Genomic DNA, 25722 nt, shown 5'->3' with positions numbered 1-25722 from the left:
TACCAACTGCGCCACCGTGCAGCCCAATATGAAAAACATTCACTTTAAAATTAAATACCTAAAATATTTACCCTACAGGTCTATGGACCATTTAGATTTGACTTGGTTAAGGTTTGTTGTTGATGTTCTGAAGATGCAATTTTCTCAAGCAGGCCACAATTATATTAAAATGTTATGGTGAAATGCTGCCATAATTTGGTACACATGCAATCTAGTGAAAACAAGTAGATGATTCAGTTTGTAAGGATCTCTAAAACGAGCACCAAAGGGCATAAGTGGTGGCAGCGTCATGAACCGAAGGCCCTGGCAGTCAATCAAAATTGTGAGCAAAGGTCACCAGACACAGACACTGCATCATAGGCACATTAGGCTTTTTCCACTATTGGCTCAACCACCAAGCCTGGGTGACATAAATTTCATCATCTGTACATACCCTCTGGTGTTTGCTAGGGCTTTCTGCAGACATCCACATGTACTTGGCTGTGAATTCCAGCAGTGACAAGGACACTTCAATTCATAGGGTGGCATCAAACACATAGTATTTAAAGCAAACTATGACTCATACCATAAGTATAAGAAAAAAGTATAAGAAAAAAACCAACACAATGACAGTAGTTTTTAGATGCTGGGAAATCTGCTATTTTCGCCATTTAGATGATTGCCTCTTGGGGAACACAAGGAGACATAGAACGCTTTGTTTGTCTGGTAGGGAAATCAGTTTATTTAATTTTTTTTCAGTATTGTTCTTCTTATTTTCCGAGCAGACAGTTTACATATTAGTGTATTATTGCCCCCTATTAGGCCACAGTTAAAAACTGCAGATTTCTGGTTTGTCTCTGTGACTGATCTCTGAGAAACAGAAAAATTGCTTGTTGGTGTGAGTGACAGTATGCTGATACATTTAGAAATCATAACTGACACTTAACACTACCACTTTACCACAGTAACTCAAGCAAAAAAAAAAAAAAAAAAAACCCACAATGTGGCCCTCGATCAAATTATGTCAAGTGCTAGTAATGCTGTCTAATATCTATTATGCATAATCTGTGTCTGCTGACCTTCCCTCTCCGTTTCAACTGATTGTTGAACACTCCACATCACTCCACTCATGATGCTCACCAACTATGCCCAAAGGTGCTTGTTTTATACCAGACAACTCCTTGCAAATTGATGAATCCACACTACCATCATGGTCTAGTTGTGTTCCAAATTTCATCCAAATCAAACTATGTAGAATTATTGATTTGTGAAACAGTGGTAGATGTTGATGAGTGTGGGTAGGATCTCCTGTAGCGATCCCATTACAATAAGTAAACTGCACGGGGTTCCTAAATGTGCTTGTTTGTTACTCAGGTGGGTCAACAGGAGTCTCCAGGACCTTATTTGTGGGATGTTAAGGCAACATATCCAAAATCTGTTATATTTATAAAGGACATTTAAAAACCTATTTGCTTAACCAAAATGCTGTACAGCACTAAAACAGGTAAAACCAAGACAATAATAATAATAAAATATAACAAAAAACAATAGAAGCAGAATAAAACATACAAAAACTGTAGTAAAATAAAAATAGAGATCGCAACAAACCAAGTCACACTGTGTCAAAAGCCACCGAAAATGCATGTGTTTTGTAGGGAGACTTAAAACCAGAAAAAAATAGTTAATAGCAACTTGTTACATAATTTTGGAGCCATGACCGAAAAGGCGCAGTCTCCTCTGAGCCTAAGCCAAGTTTTTGGTACAACTACAACATACAGAAGCTGGTCAGCAGATCTGAGCACCCTTGGTGAAACATAGGGTTGAAGTAAGTCAGAAAGGTACGGAGAAGCAAGACCATTACCACATTTGAAAGCCAAGAGAAGGATTCTAAAATCAGACCTTTGGCACACCGGCAGCCAATGGAGAGATGACAGAACAGGTAAGTTATGTTTGCATCCTGAAGGAGCTGAAGGCTTAAAAGATAGGCCTGACTGATCCCAGTAGAAAGTGAATTGCCATAATTTAGTCATATTGTGATAAACACATGGATTATTGTATGCATATTTTTTTTTATATTGCGGCACTAGTGGCACTTATTTTATAAGCAGATGGACAGGAAATGGGGTGGAGAGAGGGGAAGACACGCAGCAAAGATCAACTGGCCAGGACCCGAACCATTAATGGTTGTGACGAGGACTGTAGCCTCCGTACGTGCGTCGTGCTCTTTATCCCTGCGCCACCGCCGCGCCAATACAGTTTATATTTTGACAAGACTGGTTTTGGTTAACCAACCTGGCATAACTAAAGGTAACAAAATAAGTACTCAACAGTCCTGTAGTTGTTCAGGGCTGTTGGATGAGCCTTCTAAGAAACCTGAACAAGGTGGGACGGCTGAAGACAATGATGAAGAAGCAGCAGGATCAATGAGTGAGGCAGAAGATAAACCATCTCAGGTGTTACGTAAAAGCTGTGGGTCAATGTAGGGTGGAATGTCTGTTTGGCTGGGGGCAGGGGAAGAGGACGCTGAAGTTTTTCCTCCACTAAACCCATTAGAGAATAGGTCTGGTTCATTGACTCTGTCCAGACTTCCATCTATTTGATCCCCCTTCTGCTTTAAGGCTGTGATCTTCCTCATCCCTGACCATACATCTTTTATACACTTCTGCTGGAGATCTACAACTACTTCCTACCTACTCACTGTCTCTTATCTTGCTTTTAAGTTGATGTCAAGTCCTTAATAATTTCCTGCCTCCCTTCCTGATGGATAAAATTGTAGAACACCCTATGGAAGCCTATGTGTTTTGTAACATATTTGGACACATTTTAACAATATCTATCACGGTCTGAGGATGTTTTGGACCAAAATGCAAACAGTCACTTGGGCTCAGCATATTGAAAACAGATCTTCTTTTATTAAGGCTCAGAGATCAGCACTTACAAGGTCGTAGAAGATTTAGAGAAGAGAATTCACAAGAAGCATAATCCAAAGAGCTCGGGGAGAGACGTGACAAACATGGTATACATGAAACGAGGAACCAGCGAAGAATAATTAGAGGAACCAGGTATATAAGCAGGGAGAGAAGGAGAGTGGACCAATGAGGGAGAAGCTAGGTTAATCGAAGAGAAGTGGAAGCATGTGCGGGAACTGGCTGTGGAGACTGAGGAAATGAATGGTTACAATGGCGACAAGAACTAGGAAACACAGGGACAAGAGGGAACTAAACTATAAGAAAACCAAAGGGAAACTAGAATCTAAGGATAACATTATCTGTTAAGGAAGAGCAGGGAAGCAAAGACCTAGAATTACTATAAAGTAAAACATAAACAATAAGTGGAACTAAGCCTAGTGAGGAAACTAATAACTATAAACTATAACCTGTTGGAAGGAACTTAAACAGCAGAGACTAATACGGAGAACGATACGAGAAATAAGGCTGGGGAGAATTACTAATATAAAAGGGAAATGGACACTGAGTAAATAATAATTGAAGGGGACCTAAGGACAAGAGGAGGAACTACTAGGGGAACAGCAAAGAGGAAAGGCAGAACAAAGTAAACAGAAGGAATCAATAAACACAGCTATTAAACCAATAGAAACATTAAACATAAAGCTAAACATAAATGGTAACTCTAGAGAGAACTAAATCTAAGGACATGTAAACAGGCACAAGAATCTAAGCAAATATAAACTAAACCAAGTAAACTACTAATCAAAGGAACAGAGAAAATATTTAATGGAAAAGTAAACAGGTCCGAGCGCCAAAGAAATAACCATGTAATTTCACATCATTAAAACTTTTCTGATTGCCATCCCTTTTCTTTGTGAGTCTTTTCAGATTGAAATAAAAATGCTAATTCTGGTAAAGATTTATTTACATCTACATGTATTCTCACCTAAATGGCTATAATTACATATGGACGTATATCAGGTGTGTATGATTAGAACTTCATTATTTTTACTGAACAATGTTGTAAAGGAGGATTGCCCTATTTTTAGCCTTAGACATTTAGTGTGGTCTGCTTCTAACTCTTGAAGTTAGAGTGAACAACATGGTGAGATCAGGGGATTTGTCTGAGGCCTTCTCAAAAAAGATGGCATCAGCCAATAAGTTTGATAAGATATTTAAAGTTGTCTTACATAAATCAAACTAGCCATTCCACTGTATCAATAATTGTCTACAAATGCATGCCAGTCAAAACAGCTGCCAAGATGCCCAAGTGTGACCATCTAAGCAGGTTTATCCTGAAAGAAAACCACAAGACAGTAAAAAAAAATGGAGTTTCCAAAAATATCTTTACAGTTCCTCCAGCAGGCTCTTACTAATGCTGATAAGATAATTGTACATTTAACTTGCATGCGGGGTATGCAAGAGGAAGATTTTTTTTCTCCAGAAAAAATGTGAAGGTCAGAGTAAACCTTTGCAGGTAGAACAAGGCCAGAACATCTACAATGTTTTTGGACAAATGAATCTACAGATGAGTCAACTTTTTCCTAAGTTCGAAAACACGTCTTTGTTTAGATATTTTGATCAATGAGATTAGAAAGACTATGTAAACATTCCTTCTGAAAGAACTGAATGTTTAACAGGGAGTCCTAATTTTGTAATATGTTAAAAAGACAATTTCAAGACATTCCAGCCTTCTTTGTAATTCTGTTCTGTATAATTCAGCAGTTAATTGAGCTGAAATTGCTGTCTTCATTATGTGGAGCTAACTGAAACGGCTGCGATCTCTCTTTAACCAGATCGCTTCTAAAGCTCAAGGGGCTCGATTTTCTCTGACTCTCAGTCTTGTTCCTTGAAGCAACATTTCAGATGTGCACAAATGGTGCCTTTGTTGTACATGAAAAGCAGGGTGAGGGTGATGCCTGCTGAATGCCGATGAGCAGCGAGGCTCCATGTCTATTTCATTTCTTATGTTTGGTTAAGAGGTGTCAGCAGCGAGGCTCCATGTCTATTTCATTTCTTATGTTTGGTTAAGAGGTGTCAGTTGGAGTGACGTGGCAGCACAGGCATTCGTCGGGGCATTATGCAAGAAGGAAACCATGTGGAATCAGGCCCCGCTAATGGGAAATGAGTTACTCTATCATGGGCAGAGTTTTCGATGCAGTCCTGACATTATTACCCTCCTCACCGTGTGTGTGTTCGCTCGCCGTTGTATTAGCTAGGTAAAGCCAATCGCTCAATCAGGCCAAATAAAGTAAGCTCATTGAGAAGCTATTGCCTTTAATTATTAGAATAACTCAAAGTATAGTATCAGATGATGAGGATCCACCCATGCTGCTCAGCCACACAGACATTATGCAAATTGGGGAAGATCAAACCTACTGAAATAATTTCCATATTATGCGACAAAAAGAGAGCATGGCCCTTTGCCATCACATTGACTCTTACCCGAGTTATCTCAGTCACTCTTGGCAGGGTAACTATAATTGTATTTCTTTATATATTTTTTTTCTCTACAAATAAAAAGAGGCAATTTAAAAGCAGCAATATGTCAGTGACAGTTACCTGTGATGAGTGTGAAATGATTTGTATGCCTGGAATTAAACTGCGGGTCCTTTTTGAGCTTTTAAGAGCCATCTCTTCAGTGATGAATCCATTGTGCTTTATTCCAGTTAATTCAAGGTTCTTCATAATTACTGGTACTATTTTATTTTTATTTTTATTAAGACTGAATAAAATAAAGGCAGAAAGTTGTGTGAATATCGTGGGACATACCAATTATAGATGAAAAACCATTAATTAACACATATCAAACATGCAGACCAAAAAGAGAATAAGGGGAACAAAGAGGCACAAGGCATTGAAATCACCGTTTTTAAACAACGTTCTGTTTTATCAAAGCGGCACTGATCGTCTGTGTTTGGAGTTGTAAAGAGCCTTTTCTGCTTTAAAGTTTTGCTTTACACATAATTACCTTGCTGCAAAGCATGTTTCAATCAATTAAAATTGGTGTGTAACAGTTAATGAGCTAGAGCATGATTTTAACTGCCTCTAACAGTGTTTCACTCTTCACTCTGTGTTTTTGATAAATTAAACCCTGCATCTTATTTAAAAGCTATACAACTAAGCAATAGGACTATAATGAGATCTGGTGGCACACGGTTAAGTCAGTTTCACATACCACTATCCAGTTGCTGTCAGCGCATGACTTTCTCTGCTAAAATAAGACTGGCCTATTATTATGATCCCTGAATATGAAGGTCTGTGCTTCAAACTTAATGCCCTGTTGTATCTATGTTTGAGACTCTTGTTTGACCTAAGAAAGGAGGTTGCTTTTGATTCGCTCTATTATATTAACAAATAATGACTTCTCATAGGTTCGACTGACAACACTCAGTTCCAAAAACTAAAGACGCTATCCACCTTAAATCTATTTTAATGGAGGCCTTTTGGGTAGCTGGTAGCAGAGGAACGATACATGCAGCTAACAAGAAAAAGCTATTTTTTAGGGGAATATTGATATATTTATTTTTAAACATAATAACCAAACCATTCTTTAAAGAACCCGCAGTCAGTGTAGAATAATTCTGTACAGGTTTGACTTTTCCATATTGTGTGGGTCTTATGTTTGTTACCTTCTAATGTGCTTCTAAGGCTGAAACAAAAACATTGAAAATATAACATTTTGGTGATTTTTGACAAAAGGAATAAAGGCTTTATTCAGCTTTAACTGAAGCTTTAATATTTCAAAATCTATGCTTGGAGTAGAATTATTCTGTTTAGTTATGACCAGTATATAAGTATTTTCTATTTTTTTAATTAGGAAATAAATACAGTCCAGATGGTAGAAAAAGAAACTAGAAAGATGGTAACCTTAGTGTCACTATCAGCTTACAGTTATCCAGTCAGAGTATTCTCACAGAACTTACAAATCGATTGTGTCTTGTCTGTCAGTGTGTAAAGTTTCTTTCTTTTACTGAGTTCCCACAATGATACCACATAAATAGTTTAAACATGGTGAAGGCTTCTTCAATGTGTATGTGACCAAGGGTTGTTGGCCTGTGTCAAACAACAGGAACACTCAAGAACTATGTCCTGTTGTACTTAAAAATAGAACTCTTAAAAGTCAATCGGATTGCTTAGACTAAAACAAGTAGATAGAGCAAGTTATCGTTCCACAAGATTCCCTTACTTCCCTATCTGGTAGAATTAAGAAAAGACACAGTGACAAAAACAAATAAATAAGAATTTTAAAGACTGTGAGAAACCACAAACTGTTAGTTGTGAACAATGCTAAAGTTAGCATCTGTTTTCTGGCTATCGGCTCTGAACTGGAGGACGCTTTAACCTTTTTTTTTTTTTTAAGAATCTAGTATGTAGTCTTAAGTTAGAAATAATAAGTTCAAGATCAAGAATACTTGAACTAATTAAACAGAAAATGGACAATTCTACATGGAATAAAGATTCTGTAAAACACAATTGGAGAACCATTTCATTGCGTTTGTGAAAATGCAAAAATGCATATTTTATGTTTTTTGCATTAGGATAAATCATTTAAGATTTGTGAAATTTATCATTCTATTTGTAAAAAAACTAAGAAGTGTGGATTCTTAGTTTCAGCTAAAATAATAAATTGTTACAACCTGCATGTGTAACAATACTTGACAGTCAAAAGGAGTTAGTTTACATGACTACTGTGGGAGTCAGTACTTGTTTATCAGGTAGTCTTTGCCAACACCACAACAGTTGCTTTGTTTTGCACGTTCTGTGCACAGATATTTCACACTCACTGCCATATATTAATTTCGCTAACAATAGCAAAGGTATCAGGGGAATCTCAGTAATCTTAAGTCTTTTGTGACTCCTGTGAAAGGCTCCAACATCACATAGAGACTTCATAATAGATGACTGCTGTGCGCTGCCTCTGGATGAGACACAGATAATCGCCTCTGCCTCTTTGTCTGTATGCCCTTTAGCCGAGCAACTGCAGGTACTGCAGAGTGCTGCAAAACTCTACCATGGGAAAGCCAGGGCATGGCAGCAGGGGTTGAAAGGGGGGAGGGCTAAATGCTAAATGTGGTACTGCAGCTTCCATGGTGATATTATAGGAGATTACTTGTAGCAGAGCTAGCAGCATTCAGCCAGAGTGTCAGTTTTCGAGGAAACTTATTCTGTCTGGTCTACAGAAAAAAGTTAAAAATCTTCCCCTTCTTTAGCAACTGTCACAATCCACCCGAGGCAATATGCATGGAAAATTCTTTCATTCTGTTGGTGTCTATTTTGCAGCAGCCAACGCAAAGTCAAACATTTATGTCCCCTGCTGCAAAATGGATTTTTCTCTGAAGACGTGTGACACATGAACTGTTCAAACCAGTAATCTGCACTTAATGGAGGACTGAACCACTGAACTTCAGAGGGCTACATGACAGGTAAATTACTGAAATTTATTTCTTACGAAATGATCCAAAGCTAATTTCAAAGTTAAAAGTTGCCACACATTATTCTTCGCTTTTCTTTGGTAAAGATTAAAATCATTTCACTGAACACGAAAACAAGCCTGTCAAAAAACTACATGTGAAATAATTACACTGCCGCACTTTCTAAATTAAAAGCATAATTTGTAAACAACACATGAACAAATAAAATGGTAGCTGGTAGCCACATGCCTATGGCAAAATGTATTTAATTTAAGGAAAATATATTATTCACTGTGTGTGCCTCAAATCTACTGTTGGAAAATTATGTTTAATCCATTCAGCCTGCTTTTATGTGACTTTACATTGAGATGTCTACTCAATTACTCATTGAGGAGACAATTGCTCATTATGACAAGAAAGTGTTTCAGCACTAAAATGCCCCCTGAAGGTGTTATTTGTATGGTGCCCGGGCCATGTCCTGGGGTGGTGGGCTCTGGTCCGGTGGCCTATTGCTCCCAGGGATGTGTTGGACCGGCTGTGGCCTGCAGTGGATAAGCTGAGCTCTGGTGGCCATCCCTCCCTCTTGGCCCTTCCTGAGGCCAGCTCGCCAGTTGGGGTTTTAATTTCCCCCTCCTCCCTTGGCCCTTCTGAGCCTCAGCTACCGTGGTGGGCTGGTGCCTGCCTGGTCTTTTGGGGGCTCTGGGGGCGTCCCTCCTGTTTGCTGCTGGGCGGTCTTTCTGCTCGGGGTTTGTGTAGATGCCAGGCCGCCGTGGGGACAGGACCCGGGGTTGGCCGCTGCTGCTACGGCCTTCGAAAGCTGTGTCCACCAGCTCTTTGCTGCTCTTGGATGCTGAGTGTTGCAGGCTTTCTATCGTTCTCATCTCTCTTGAAAGTGTGTACCTTCCATTGACAAACTTGCTCATATACACGCCCTCAACACTACACACTCACTCACCCACACAAACACACACGCACACACACGCACACACACACACACGCACACACACACACACACACAAGTAATCAAAGTGGTTGAAGGTCATACAAACATAGGTTACTATTACAGCAGTATGGTTGTCTACTTTAATGCTGAATGCAGTCTTGATCTAAATGAAGGACAAAACTGCCCTGCCACATGTAAGCAACCAGGTTATCTATATGGTGTGCCTGAAATGCCAAGAAAGGAGACATAAAAAAAAAAAAATCAGTCTGTGTTGCTCATCAAAGTAAGTGGGCAGGGCTAACAATGCTCTAAACAAGATAATTGGTGGGAAATAGAAGAGATGTTAACAGGTAATTCTAAAGCGTTACAGTTTAAAGTAATTTATTTTACACTGCAGGGCAGGTGCAGTAAAATAAATGCATACTATATATTGTTTATATAAGTATATATGCTTTTAACGCACAATGAAATAGAATTTTGGTTGATGATCCTCACATATAATATATATTTACTGTGTAAATTGGTGTTTAAAAAATATGAAATATATTAATAACAATTTCTTAGATATCCTATGGATTTAATTATGGGAATGGGGCACTTTTGGGTGTTCATATTCTGCATCACAGCTATAGATGTCTTCTTCTTGGTTTTATATAAGCCTATATTTTGAAATTAATTGAAATAAAACATTTTTTCAAGAACAGTGGATTGTATGACCGTATGTAGCTATTAAAGACAAATGAATCATAAATCACAGTTATTTTGCTGCTACAGTCTTTGACAATATTGATCAAATGTTTACTGTGGGTCTGAACTGTCACTGCTTTATTTTTCATGACAGGGCATGGAAATACAGTTCCCACATGTGTACCCGTATCTCAGGCAGTAGACATAAACCTTCCTGACAGCCCTCCAAAGTAGAAATCATCTTTTCTCCTTGCTGTTTAGTTTACATTAAGAATTATTCTTTTTGACAGATTTATATTTTGCAAAAACAACTCTCCAACCTGGTAGCACTTGGCAACAAAAACTGAACCTGTGAACAAATCTTTTTTTCCATAGTGTATGGATTGTACACTTTTCCACAGTAAAATTCAAGCACTTTTCAAGCATTTTCAAGGTAAATTTAAATTTTTCCAGCACCAAACTTCAGAGTAGTCTGTATTTCAGTGCGCCTTTTCTTCATTGAGTTTTATAACCACGGTACACACAGTGTTCCCTATGTGAAGGGAGCCTATCAACAATCGAAAATACTTTATGCAACTAATTAAAGTTCTCCAAGTTATAGTAATAATATGAAATGGGCATATGGGCAGAAGGAGCCCAAAAGACTACAGAGACACAACATATCGTCAAAGCCACAGCTACTTGTTGCGTAATTAAACCATTAACTAACCACCCTTACTAGCATTTGAATAGGGATGGGTACCTTTTTGGTTCACATTTGAACTGATACGGTACCAATGCCTGGTACCTGGGAATCGGTATCAGTACTCAACGATACTGATTTTCTAAACTTTTGTGTGTGTTTATGTGGTAATAACTAATAATATGTTTAATAATAAAATCTCAAAATGTTTCAATTTAACATTTATTTCTCAATATATAAACTTATATATCGAAACAACATCATGCTGTTTGTATTGTAACATCTCAGTGGTTTCAAACATTTCTTCTCTTATGCTGGTGGCTGCAGGCAACAAGCTGCTAATGTTGCCAAATGCAGGAGTTGTAGCTGTAGATCTGAGGCTGATGAAAATTGTGCATTCTTCAGCCTTAAGAAAAATCTGGTGCTTAACCAGGTGCTTCCTCAGATTAGAATTTTTCACCTTGCTGGCCTTGCACTTTGCATCACAAATATTGCTGCGAGCGTAATCTGCATTGTATTTTAAAAAGTCATACTTTCGAGTGCTTTCTATCAGCCATGCTTGCTTTGTTTGTAGCAGCGGCTACCGATGTCATTGCGCTCTTGTGCGTTCAATGGCGTGTTCATGTCCGGCATGCAAAATCAGCCACTCTAACACTCCCCCAGTGTCACGATGATGTGTTTAGGTACCGAAACATGGTACTGTTTGATTTTTAGTGAATTGGTACTCAGTAGTGCCAACGTAATTTGGTCGGTACCTAAAACAGTACCGAATTCGGTACCCATCCCTAGTTTTCAATAAAATAATTTTGTTTTTGCACATTCTAAAGTACAGTAGATGACATAAAACCCTAGTTCAATCCATCTTTCAAACAATCAATTTGCAATTTAATTGAAAATGTGTAAGCTAACTTAAATTTAAGATTCCCTCCCACTACTACGACTTCTTTCAACCATGTTTTGCATCTAGCGTTTCAAGCCAGCGGTCATAACAACGGCAACTGCCTTGCATACTGTTTTCTCCTGCTCACCGGAAACATGCACGTCTAGCAAGACATAATTACGTGCTCAAAGTAGGTCTTCTTCATAGCAATGCCACAGGGCGCCATTGGTCCAGCAGCTGGTCTTTTTATCAGGTGATATCTACTGCTGACATGCCGGTATAACGTAAAGGAGCAAACCCACTCTGAGCAACGCCGAGGGTTTCAGAGACATCATTAAAGGCAAAAGTGAGCTCTCTCTATTTTGTGCCTTTAACATAAAAATATCAAACTGAGGTTTTTAATCAAACTTTTAGAGTCCTCTTTATTACAGAAATGTGCAGTCAGAATATCAAGCACTTTCAAGGACTTTATACAGAAATCAAGCACTTTCCAAACCTTGAAAACTCTTTGTTATAATTTAAATATTTTCAAGGATTTCAAGCCCCTGTGCGTACCCTGATATTGACAATGTTAACTGTTAAGGATGGGAAGCTCTTTTCATCTGTGATGTCGTTTGTCTGGCCAAGAGGAATCAGACAGTAAAAGAAAAGGCAATTACTTAATGTGAGAGGTGTGGACTTTGACTTGATAATTTGACTCGAGTTAGACTATTATTTTGACATGTTTAAAGAATAGTTCTAAAAAACATAAAAATAAAACATTGCTCCATTGATCACAAGTTTGATAAAAATAAAAGACTAAAAATAAAACATGGGGAATGAATTTTCCTGTTTCTCTAACTAGTTAACGTTGTTTGGAATTAACATATAAATTCTATTTTATTGGCATTTATAAAGGTGTTTTATGATTACCTTCATCCATCTATTAATTTTTTTCTGTTGCATTATATTTAGGGTCTTGTAAGGAAGTTGGGTTAGGGTGGCTAGCCCTGCTGCCAACAAGCAGAAGGTAGGATACACCCTAACCAAGCTGCCAGTCAACTGCATGTCATAAAGACTTGAGACTTACTTGTGACTTTGGAAGTAATGACTTGGTCCCACCTCTGCTGAATTTCATTATTCTTCAATAGAATATTTTACATTTAAACTCAGCACCACAAACATAGCATAGCTTTTTAAATAATGTAAAATCTAATTTGTCTCATTGAACATAAAGCAAGATTTTAATCCAAATACGAAAAATAATAATAAAGAAACATATTATGAAATTCTGCCCTTAATGTTTTTTTCTTTTTTGTCAAAAGATTGGTCTTCTGAAACTATCAATTTCATGTTAACAAATTCACCATGCTAGTACCTATATGTCTTGCATTTCAAATCTGTGGAAAGATATGCAGGTATGAAGTAAATATCACTCAAGCATTGCCTTCCTATGCATCCGACACTGTGGCATTCACAATATGATTACAAACTGTAGCATCTATTCCTTTGGATATGTCTAAACCAAGGGTGTCAAACTCCAGTCCTCGAGGGCCGGTATCCTGAAACTTATGGATGTGTTTCTGGTCCAACACAACTGAATCAAATGGCTGAATTACTCAGCAGGGGTTGCTTTAACCGAATATGTTCTGTTTTTGGCATGCTTTTTAAAACTGTTATGAAAAAATTTGAAGGCTGTCATTTTGACAGATTGTAATTCACACCTCTGACCATTTGGTGCAGAGTTAGCATATTAATTAGCTCTTTTCTTACTTGATGCGTGACCTTGTTGACTTCAGTCAGTAAAATGTCATGCCAGCTGAGTGTTCGATGTTTTGTCAGAAAGCCTAATAACGATGATGGTGTTAATAAAAGAGGGACTGATGGACGATAAAGAACAAACTGGAGTTTGACACCTGTGGTCTAAATCCTCTGCCAAAACTCATGTGGAATGAGTGTCAGATGCCAAATAAACCACACATATGCTCTACTGCAATAAAATGTATGTTGCTGAAATGTATTTAAACCTGTGTGATGCTATGCAGATTATCTGTCTGTGCTGATGAAGATTTGCTCAAATCCATATGCTGATCTCTTGAACTCTCGAATGCCCACTCTATTTTCTGATTAAATATTTATTTCACCACTGGGGGGCACTCATAGGGCCTGATCTTCAAAAGGCTTGCATGTGCAAAAACATGTGAACACTGAGTAGCATGTGCAAAGTTGATCTACAATCCAGGTGTAAATTGCATTTGTAAAATTAGTGAAACAGCAGAAAAAACAGCAAAATTTTAAGTGTTTTTACCTTCATTAATATGCAAAACATATAATGACCCAAACTCTCAAATATATGGGAGGAGGATATGCAAATGTATTCTCTTACCACCTGCAATGCGATTTATCAAACCTGAAATGGATTACAGATGCTGTTTTTTCATCTATATTTAGCACTTTTGAAAGGCAGGTGAAAACTGGCATGCAAAAATGTTCCATGTGCCATGTTATTTACCAAACAACACTGAACATTAATAGCCTCCAGAGACCAAAAAAACCATCATGGAGCCAAAGGGACATTGAAGGAAAAACAAATAAAAAACTGTCCTGTACACTCATTGTGCGCAAAACAGATTGTTTAATTTTTTACATTGTGTTCCATTATGGCTCTGTATGAAGCATAATTATGTTGTATTACATTTTTTTGGCCTACCTTGGTTTGCCTTGGGTTGTGAATAAGTTGATGGAGGTAAATACAGCTGCTAAGAGCTGCATTTCCGTGTAAGTCAGTGGTAGTCAGGTTTTCTAGGTTTAATGATTGATATAGCACCTTGGAACAATTGATTGTGTACGAAAGTAATATGCAATTTTTAAATGATATGAAAAAAGCAACTTTTAGTGAATTTGGCAGATTCAGTTGGTAATGTGATGCATATCTGTCGTCAACTGAGCAAACTTCTTGCTTTCAAATTCAATTCGGTCCTGATTGATTAAAAATACCCTTTGTCCAAATTCTAGTGTGTCAGCCTCCTGCCTCACAGTGAAAAGTGAACATAATGTCATGGTGTTGGTAGAGAGAAAGCAACAGTGCAGCAGAAATGCGCCAGCTCCTAGCAGCACCTGTTTTTAAATCCATTACATTTGAATAATTGTGTGTTCGTTTGTCACTCAGATGCTCAAAGATGCTAGAATCCAATTCAATAGTGTGACATCTCAATTGTATATTTTCCAAGCTACAATAATAACAATAAAAATATCAATAGACCAGTAGATTAACTGTTTTGCGACACGTGTAATACAGGAAGTGCAGTGCAGGGAGCTGTATATTTATACAGTACAGACCAAAAGTTTGGACACACCTTCTCATTCAAAGAGTTGTCTTTATTTTCATGACTATGAATATTGTAGCTTGACACTGAAGGCATCAAAACTATGAATTAACACATGTGGAATTATATACTGAACAAAAAAGTGTGAAACAACTGAAAATATGTCTTATATTCTAGGTTCTTCAAAATAGCCAGCTTTTGCTTTGACTACTGCTCCGCACACTCTTGGCATTCTGTTGATGAGCTTCAAGAGGTAGTCACCTGAAATGGTTTTCCAAATGTCTTGAAGGAGTTCCCAGAGATGCTTAGCACTTGTTGGCCCTTTTGCCTTCACTCTGCAGTCCAGCTCACCCCAAACCATCTCGATTGGGTTCAGGTCCGGTGACTGTGGAGGCCAGGTCATCTGGCGCATCACCCCATCACTCTCCTTCTTGGTCAAATAGCCCTTACACAGCCTGGAGGTGTGTTTGGGGTCATTGTCCTGTTGAAAAATAAATGATGGTCCAACTAAACGCAAACTGGATGGAATAGCATGCCGCTGCAAGATACTGTGGTAGCCATGCTGGTTCAGTATGCCTTCAATTTTGAATAAATCCCCAACAGTGTCACCAGCAAAACACCCCCACACCTCCTCCTCCATGCTTCACGGTGGAAACCAGGCATGTAGAGTCCATCCGTTCACCTCTTCTGCGCCGTACAAAGACAGTGGTTGGAACCAAACTTGGACTCATCAGACCAAAAGCACAGATTTCCACTGGTCTAATGTCCATTCCTTGTGTTCTTTAGCCCAAACAAGTCTATTCTGTTTGTTGCCTGTCCTCAGCATTGGTTTCCTAGGAGCTATTTTACCATGAAGGCCTGATTCACACAATCTCCTCTTAACAGTTGTTCTAGAGATGTGTCAGCTGCGAGAACTCTGTGTGGCATTGACCTGTTCTCTAATCTGAGCTGCTGTTAACCTGCGATTTCTGAGGCTGGTGACTCGGATTAACTTATCGTCTGCAACAGAGGTGACTCTTGGTCTTCCTTTCCTGGGGCGGTCCTCATGCGAGCCAGTTTCTTTGTAGTGCTTGATGGTTTTTGCGACTGCACTTGGGGACACTTTCAAAGTTTTCCCCAAAGTTATCTTTGTGAGTGCTCACCCCTTCAGAGCAGAGTTTACCTCCAGACTACCTCCTGGCCTGCCTCTAGTCCTAACTTCAGCCCCATTCTGGGAGTATCTTGGGTGTGCTGATTGGAGGATTTGGCAAGTTCCAATGGTGCACACTTTATTGTAAATAAGCATAGCTACAATAAATATTTAAATTACTGAATACAAATTTATTTATTTTTTTGCTACATTCATTTTGCAAAATTATATTTTAGGTGTATTGGTTCATACATGTAATGTTAAATGTAAATTATTTTAAAATCTGGCATAGTTCTAATCATATATATGGTAAAACCCAGCTGACTGACAGTTTACCTTTTACATTCACTTTATGTAAAAAGGCTCCAAATTCAAATGAATAAAATTGAAACTTGAGCTTTTGAGGACGTTACAACATCGCCAAGAAAATGTGGCTTTATCATCTTTAGTTTTATATTGAATAGATATATATGTCATTCAGACAAATTCATTCAGAAACCTCCTATTACAGGTGAAACAGATATTGCTACTGAGTTTGTTTGTGCAACCCCACATTTTTAAACATAAAAATATTATCTATTTATACCCACATAAAACAAACTTCATAACTGCCCGTGAGATATCCATTACATACTTCTGTATGTAACACTGTTTGGTTGAGTAAAACTAGCACTGATCAGTATCATGAATTGCTTAGATAGTCGAATTAGAACAAAACCAGAGGATGAAACACACTCAGCACACAGGATAAGACGGTAAATGAGGTTTATTTCTACTGTAGACTTTGTTTAAGGAATCTTGAGTTGGAGTTGTCCAGAAGCCAGAGGAGGAGGAGGTAAACCCAGGAATCCAAGGAGAGAGAGAGAGTACTGGTGATGAGAATATTTACAGTGCAGTCCTTAGGAGGGAGTATTACCAGATGTTGGCAGGCAGATAGGCAGACAGACAGGCAGACAGGCAGACAGGCAGGCAGGCAGGCAGGCAGGCAAGCAGGGAGACGGATAGGCAGACACACAGGAGCCCACATAACTGAGGTTATGTTCCAGCAAAGGTCTGTATCAGCAGCTACCTTAAGAAGCCCATGAGCTCATTAGGAGAATGCGTTGCAGCTGCAGACAATGAGCTGCCAGAACCAACCAGAAGGGGAGGAGCAGATATCCTACAATCAGAGGAATATAGGAAATTTAAAAGCTAGTCATAACTGGCAACATATCATTATTTTATTGGCAAATAGCATTAACATATGACAATGTATCATGCAAACCTAAATGTAACACAGTTACCTGGAACCCAGGTACTTCGGCATCTCTGCAGCCAGATTATAAAAGAATGCACCAATGGTTATTGACAGTAGAGAGTACTCACTGTCCTTTTCAGTTCTTTTGAAACTTCAGAACCAGTTCTTCTTTCCTTGCTGCCTGTGTAGTGTCAGACTCCTTCTTTTGAGCCACAGTGTCATCAATTATGAATTTGTTTTTCCACCGCATAACATAGTGCAAGAAAGTGAGAAACGTGTGAATTACATAAGGCTTGTAGCATGATACCCCAATACCACCTGCCTTGTTTTTAAACTTTTTAAAGTTTAAAAGTTGTGTCATTTACTGAACTGCTAAATTAGAAATGTTGAATCAGATAGTCTCTTTATTATTCCAGCAGAGCAAATCATGAGCTGAATTTTCAAGGCATTTTCAGAGTTTACCTGGTTAAGCAGTATTTTCTCAGTTGTAAGGACAAGAAGACCAACTGCCAGGTCAATAAAGAATTTGCTATAAAAAGCCCAAGTAGCAATACATTTCTCTTTATTCTGGATCAAAGACATAATTATTTACATTGTTTGGCCCTAAGAATCATAAAACCAAAAAGTTAAGATTGTTTGTACGTTTTAAGTATTATTTGTGGAGTTGGTTAGTGGAAATACAGTATGAGTCAGTTAGTTGTTGTATGCTAGTGTTCATTTCACCCATTTGCTCATTAATATCAAAATAAACAATAAACATTAAGCACCCCTTAATCTAAACATGTTAACAAAAATGAGAAACTGAAAATTGATTACTGGTCACAACATCATGCTAATGACTTTTTATATTCTCATCACACTATTTTGTGTCAGCCTTTCGTTTCAATGGTTTTGGAAGACATGATGCCATAGGAAAATAATGCTTCCACATCACCTTCCTATGCATTCAACACTGTAGCCCAAACAATTTGATCACCACATAAACCACTCTGCCAAAATGCGGTTAATGTACACAATGTTTTGAACATGTCAAAAATTACGGCACAAGTATACTGCACATGCTCAGTGCTCCACAGATGCCCCCAGTACAACTGTGACTCGAATATCACAGAAATGACGCATTAACATTACTTTATCTCATAATGCACTATGCAGACAGTTCATTTTACTTGTAATGTGGCTAAAAGTGAAACTTCCTCCTGCCATCCTTTACAATCTGGATAGTTTCCAGATGTTCAGTTGATCCTTTTATTAGAAAAAAATAAAATAAAAGCAGAAGGTAGAGTCACAAAAAAGTAATGCACCCAGTCTTGGGGCAGCAGAGCACTGTGTATTCTACACCAGCATACACACACTTATCAGAATGAGTTTGCATTAAAAGAGTCACAAATACTTTAAATATGTGACAAGGGATGTTTCATTACACCCCCTTATTCCATCATACATAGACCGATGTAAAATATGTTGTTTTCAAAATGCCAGGTTATATTGCAAGAATGGCAACCTTGTGACAGCCGGTGTAGAAAGAGATGTTATCTTTTACCTTTTCAAAAATATTTGTTAAATAATTAGTTTATCTATCAATTTCTTACTTTTAGGTGTTTAAGAAAATGGTTTAACATGTTTATTTAAATATTCTCTAGAAATTTGCTCTCATCAACTGTTGAACCATTTTTGAGCTGCTGCAAAAATTGTGCTATTTTGATTGGCACATTGTATAGGTCTGCATGTTAAGGCACTTTTTTCTGGCAGCTTTACACCTGAATACTTTGGAGGTGAAACTAGTCAACAAAAATAAATCTGGTGTTTATGCCCTGTAACATGCTGGGCTGGATATGATTCCTTTGAAGTTATATAGTCTATCTAGTTTATGTCAAAATATGAAAACCTCTGAGAGTTTACAAGACAGCAGTTTACTGAAGTAGACATCTGTAAAATTCACACCCTGCTGATTGCTTTAGTGGTAATCAGCAGGGCGGAATTATAGCTCAAGCCAGGCCGATCAAACTAATAAACTTTGAATGTGTGGTGAATTTTAGTCATAAAGTTCTACTAAACACACAGGATTTTACGTAATCCCTCATAATAGTGTAAGAAAAGTAAGCAGCACATTCAAGCTGAGATCAAAGCCTGTGAACACTAATGCAGTGTGGTTTATTGTTCTATGTGATACAAGATTGCTAAGCCAGAGCACCTGTGTGTGCATTTCCCAGAAACAGCCTCTGGTGGAGATCATTGCCTCTTCTCTGTAGTAACAGAGCCAGCTGTAAGGAAACACCATGCAGCAAGCTCTTTGTATTGGCCATTCTGCAATTTATATTTGTGCCAAATCTCCTCTCCTTCAGATATGTATCAACCTTCAGCTGTCAGTTAGTAATTTCATTTTATTTGTTTAACTTGTGTTGTGTCATTGCGTGTTCCAGTCTTTTGTTACTGTAACATGGATGCCTCACACATGTCTCACTACACCTCCCAATTAGCTGCCACAAGGTTTCTTTATTTAACCAAAGTATTTGTCCCAGTACAAATGCCAATCAACTCAGCCTAGAGGCAACATAACTAATGTGTGAAGGTGGTGGCCATTATTAATAATCACCATAATTACAGTGGAACAGGGAAAGCCTCAGCCTTACTGCTCCAGTGAATTTCACTCCCTTGTGGTTTGCATGCTCAGCATTAGGTGAAAACCTTTAATCTTGAAATGTTCTCCTGGTTGTCATAAAGGGAGGTAATTGTCTTCCCCAAACCTTCCAGAGGAAAACAAATTCTCAGATTTTTTGTCCTTATCTCACATAGACAGGTCAGAGAGAGTTGATGCTATCTAGATGTGTATCTAATTCTACATACAGTGATGTGAAAAAATTAGGACACCATATGAAGTGTGGCCTGCAATTGTTTTTGGCTCTCTTAACTCTGATACCCTCTAAATTTTATTGAATGCAACTGATTGTCTTCAAAAGTCTTCACTTATTAGTAAATACAGTTCTCCTGTGTAATTTAACCCCGGTTTTGTTGAATCAAATCCAACAAATAACAAAGAAATATTTGATAAACACACAGATTAGAACAACACAGCTGGAATATAATTTAAAAAACATGCAATACAGCATCAAACTGACATTGGACTGTAACTTATACAATGGGTTGAAGTTAAGAAATGCAAGCCAAACACACATACTTGTACACATTACCAGAGTAGAATCTCCTGGAGAACCTTTCTGACCCCAGGTAGAGATTTTTAATTCACAGACATGTAATAGAACATTCACTCTTCAGTTCAAGTTAGAGTGACTTCATTTCTCATAAGCCAAACACTTGTGACTTATGTAATGTTGAGTTACACACTTACTATTGCAAATATTTTACTTATTACATATCCCCCTGCGAGGGTGACAAGTCCTCAGAAAGCTGATATTTAATAAATGATCAGCAACACACAATATTATTAAACAAAAATAAAGAAATTGGTTATTATTTCAGGCATTAAACCATTAATTAGTTTAATGTGGAAGTACATAACATTCTGGCAAGTGTTGTAGAGAGCTTTGAGACTAAGGAGTTATATAGTGACACATACACTCTGCTCTAACTAAATAATTAGATCTACACAACAGCTGATAATAAGTGAGGACAACCTTTCTCATGACTTCAAAAAGCACACTAGATACAGCTTGTACATTATTCATGTTTTCTTCAATATCGTATTGACCTATACCAAGGAGATTTGGACTGGTGTTCATTTTGACAAAATTTGCCCATAAGAACCTCCAAATGGTACACATGCAAAATGCAAAGGTGGCATACAGTTTTCAAAGGATGTGGGTGTCTGCTACACATTGGACTGAGAATGAAATGTATGAATAAGGAAACCTAATGATACTTATCTGGGGCTAATGCAGCCTAAGATGTGTAGCATTTGCTGTTCTTGACTGATGACAAGAGTGGATCCATCAATTAGAAACTATTGGAAAACAGAAGCCACATTAGAGAACTCAGTGTAATTTAGATTTTAGACCCTTATACATTTTCATTGTTAATTGTTGTGCTTCAGTTTCGGTAACATTAATAGAGGCAAGAACAGCTTGTAGATACAATACCTTAAAGTAATTGTTTTCTTCTATTACTTTCATAGTTCATATCCTTGTACATTAATTTTGACCCACTGTTCAATTAAAACATACTTTATTAATCCCAAAGGGAACTTAAATTTAGTTGTAACTTACATTATGCAGATGGTAGATAAATGTTGTAGATGCTGATGCCTCTGGGGGAGGAAGGATTTCCTGTTGAGGTCTGTCTTACAGCAGATCTGAAGAAGCCTCTGACTGAAGACACTGATGCATAAGAGTCTGGTGAAGAAGATGCTCAGAGTTGTTCATAATGTTCCCTACTTTATGAAGAATCTCTTTTAACACAATTATTCCCAGAGGTTCTAAAGGAGTAACCAAAAGAGCCAGGCTTCTTTATTAGCTTGTTGAAGTTTTTCAAGTCACTGACACTGGTGCTGATGTTTTTCATGTAGTTCTGTTAATCCTCTGTTGTATTTCAGACCGTGTTTTCTGTTCCCTCATTGTCGGGTTGTCGATTTGTCCAGCTCCATTGCTGTTAATCCTTCTTCCCTTTTAGTCCTGGTTTCTGAGTTTCCTTCGTGTACTGTAAATTTGAGTTTTTTCATTCCCTGAGGATCCTCTACGCCTTGCGGAAGGTCTCCAGACAGGGTTCCCAGAGGGTCCTCTACACTTTGCAGCAGGCCTCCAGACAGTGTTTCCCAAGGGTATTTTATGCTTCGCCTACCTCCACGGCACCTTCTCAGCTGCCGTCGACTTCCTAGACCACTTCTCAGCAAACCTTTAGATTCATTTCTTGGTTTTGCTTTTGTTTTGGTTCTTGCCCTCCTTCTGAGGCCCTACCCACCCGTTCTGTTCATGCTGCCACCTTGAGTGGCGCAATTCTAGAAATGATCTTCCCAGGATTGCTTTGGTTTATTTAGCTTCATTTACTTTCAATCAGCACGGGTTCTGGACTTTGACTGGGTCATTGCAGTATTTCGAATTTTTGCTGTTGTACATTTGATGCTGTGTTGAGTATAATTGTCCTACTGAAGATCCAGTGCAAGACTCCTGAGTGAATTCTTGATTGACTCAATGGCTGTAAGGGGTTCAGCTCCCTTGGCTTCAAAACACATTTAACTCAACATCCCTCCACTCCCGTGCCTTACTAAACATGTCACTCTGCATAATGGCCTAACATCTCTTATTTGGACACAACTGTCAAAAGGACATTGTTCTAGAAGTTATGTGTTGTAATTAAATGCAACTTTAAAAACCTAAGTTACATAATCGGGTTACATTACAATGTCACCAGGTGACTATGAACCCATTCAAGCTCTTGGTAAATGCATAGAAGAAATCAATGGATGGATGTGCCAAAATTTTCTTCAACTGAATCTAAACAAAACTGAAGTAAGAATTCTTTTTTTGGACCAAAGGAAGATCAATTAAAAATTAGCACACAGCTTCACGGGTGTGCTAATCCGTACAGCTAGAAACTACCAATCAGGCTCGAAATCTGGGTGTAGTGATGGACTGAGACCTGAACCTTCAAAGGCACATAAAGACAGTAACAAGGTCGGCCTTCAATCACCTAAAGAACATCTCCAGGATTAAAGGACTAATGTCTCAGCAGGACCTTGAAAAACTAACTCATGCGTTCATCTTTAGTAGAATTGCTTACTCCAACGATTCACAGGTCTGCCTAAAAAGTCGATCAGACAGCTGCAGTTGATCCAGAACAATGCTGCCTGCATCCTCACTAGAACTAAGAAAGTGGAGCATATCACCCCAGTTCTAAAGTCCTTACACTGGGTCCCCGTATCTCAAAGAATAGACTTTAAACTACTCCTGGTAGTCTATAAATCACTGAATGGCTTGGCACCAAAATACATTACAAATTGTTGTTAGTGTATCAACCACCAGACCTATCAGGTCTTCTGGCTTAAATCTTATCTGCATACCCATACCCAAAACCAAACACGGAGAAGCACCTTTTAGTTCTTATGCTCCACTAATCTGGAATAAACTGTGCCATCTAAACATTATAAATTAAGTTTTCAGTCCAACTTTCCTTTGTTGTGATTATGAATCTGAATATATTATTTAATATTTAATATTAATGTTTTCATATTTTATTAAATAATATTTCAGTCTGTTAAGGGTTGTCCTGTGAATACCAGCCCAATAAGGCGGTGGTATTAAGATAAAATTGAAAGAGATGAGCCAAGCTGGCATTACTGAACAGCAAATCTCTGCACACACACAGAATGAATTCACATAATTTCTTAAAATACAAGAATTTCATTTGACAAAAATAAGTCAACTCAAAGACAAACATATTTCAATAAACAACTCTTTACTATGCTAAAACAATCCAAATAAACTACCAAACAAAATGAAAGAATAAGGAAGACTAATGGGGTATATACAATAGAAACAAGTTGATCAAAGACGGTTGAAAAGCATGACCAAAAGAGTGATGCAATATTACCATGCAATGTTATTTATGTTTGAGAACCAATGATTATCTTGAAGAATCTGGAAATTAAGTGAAGTTAGTCTCGGAACCAACTTAGCAATAATTGGTATACCTGCAAACAACCATTCACAATGCAAGATCAGATAAAACATTATTTTAATAAAATAATATTTTAAAGAATGATCTGCTGAATAACACCAACCTTCTGGATGACCATTTCTCAACGGTGTTTAATTAGCTGCCTTTATTTATTAAAATAATATTTAAAGAAATATTATTGAGGAAATAGTAAAATAATATTTAAGGAAATATTATTTTGAATAAGAACCAAATCTTTCTGGATAAATGGGCCTTAATGGTGTTTACATAGTTATCAAGTTTAGTAAAATAGTATTTAGGGAAATATCATATCATAGATTGAAATCTAACAACCTTTTTGAGTAAATGATTTTTAGCTAACTCATAGACAAGTACATGTTCTTAGGTGTTAGCAGTTGTGGCTAACAAAATAAACTTATAGCTTATCATCAGAATGAAACCCATATCTTTAAAATACCACTAATAAAAGGGTTAAAATGCATAAGCGTGGATGGTGCGTTATGGCCGATCTTCTGTGTTTAAAATCACCCTTTAAATAAAGTTTGTCTTAACTTTAAAAACACAGAACACATGAACTGAGCAGCTAATCTGCTAGCACTAAGATAGCTGAGTTTTCAACACAAACAAAACCAAACGTCATAAAATTAAAAATGTTTAGATTATTTCCTTCTAAGCTACTATTCTCTGTCCAAACACAACCTCTTACGTTAACCGTGCTGAGGAGAACTTGTCCAGGCCGATAAAGTTGAGGAAAGCATCCACAGTGAACAAAGGGTTAACTTGCAGCTAACCTCCTGCAACACCTTTCATTTTCTTATCAATCATTTTATCATTATTTTTTATTGTATATATATTGTATATATACATTTATTTATTTTATTTTTATTTATCTTCTTTTAATTATTTGTTTGTTTGTTAATTATTTAATTACTTTTATGCCACTGTAATGTACTGTTTTTTCCATATTATGTCTCTTTTTCATTTTTATTTTCATGTAAAGCGTTTTGAATTGTCTTGCTACTGAAATATGCTATATAAATAAACCTACCTTGCCCTGCAATGCCATATTATTTTAAAGAGAGAAGATGCAACCCTTCCTGATAAGTCATACTTTTTCTGTCTTTTTTCTAATAAAACTGTTATGAACCCCAAAACTTTAACATGCAAACTGAAGCCTGTAAAGTCTGACATGGAGTTTTTGGCTTTTTGCAGTTTCTCCTAGCATTGCTATTTCTGGGCTTTTTCCTTTTTGTATTAACACACACCTGTATGTTCTTTTTCCCATAACTGCATTGCCTCTGCACCCATACATACCCATAGTAATTAAGCACAAAATGATAATATAAATTTTCTTGATTTCTTTTGCATTTGTCTGATTAAAGCAATAACACTTCTTTAAAGCAAAACATTTTATTAATGCAGGCACACTGACAGTCATACAAGTAACATACTGTAAGTTACATAACTGCAAGAGTTGCTAACTTTGCCTTAAGACCTTGAGAACTTATTTTGCTATTGATGTTTTTTAATTGCCAAGGTTAAACATCAGGTTGCCTTTTTACCAAAAAACTAATTAAGAAAAAGCTGAAGAAAAATAGCAAATTTAATTGAAGTGCTAGAATAATGACTTATTGCTGCTAGTGCAAAACAATAACTGTTATGCATATGTGTTTCAGTAAGGTCTTGTTTGTTCTTTTACCCTGGTAAGCAAACATATTTGTCTTGTTTACATGACATAGTTTGAGCAGTGTGACTACATGTGTTGTGAATTGGCATTATATAATTAAACTGAATTGAATTGAATTGACTGCTTAGCTAATCAACATAAATAAAGTTGGGACAAGGACAATTAAAAAGTTGTTGGTCATCTGTACATTAGAAGTAGCTG

The 25722-nt window shown here is 37.5% G+C and overlaps 1 protein-coding gene across 1 annotated transcript in view; it reads left to right on the top strand.

Annotated features, from left to right (window-relative positions):
• ntrk3b (neurotrophic tyrosine kinase, receptor, type 3b) overlaps nucleotides 1-25722 on the top strand; it is a 398812-nt gene that overhangs the window by 180782 nt on the left and 192308 nt on the right. The window lies entirely within an intron of this gene.

The sequence above is a fragment of the Girardinichthys multiradiatus genome, chromosome 4 (assembly GCF_021462225.1).
Source record: "Girardinichthys multiradiatus isolate DD_20200921_A chromosome 4, DD_fGirMul_XY1, whole genome shotgun sequence".
NCBI classification, from domain to species: domain Eukaryota; kingdom Metazoa; phylum Chordata; class Actinopteri; order Cyprinodontiformes; family Goodeidae; genus Girardinichthys; species Girardinichthys multiradiatus.
Note: the sequence above shows the minus strand (reverse complement) of the source record. Positions and strands in the feature narration are given on the sequence as shown.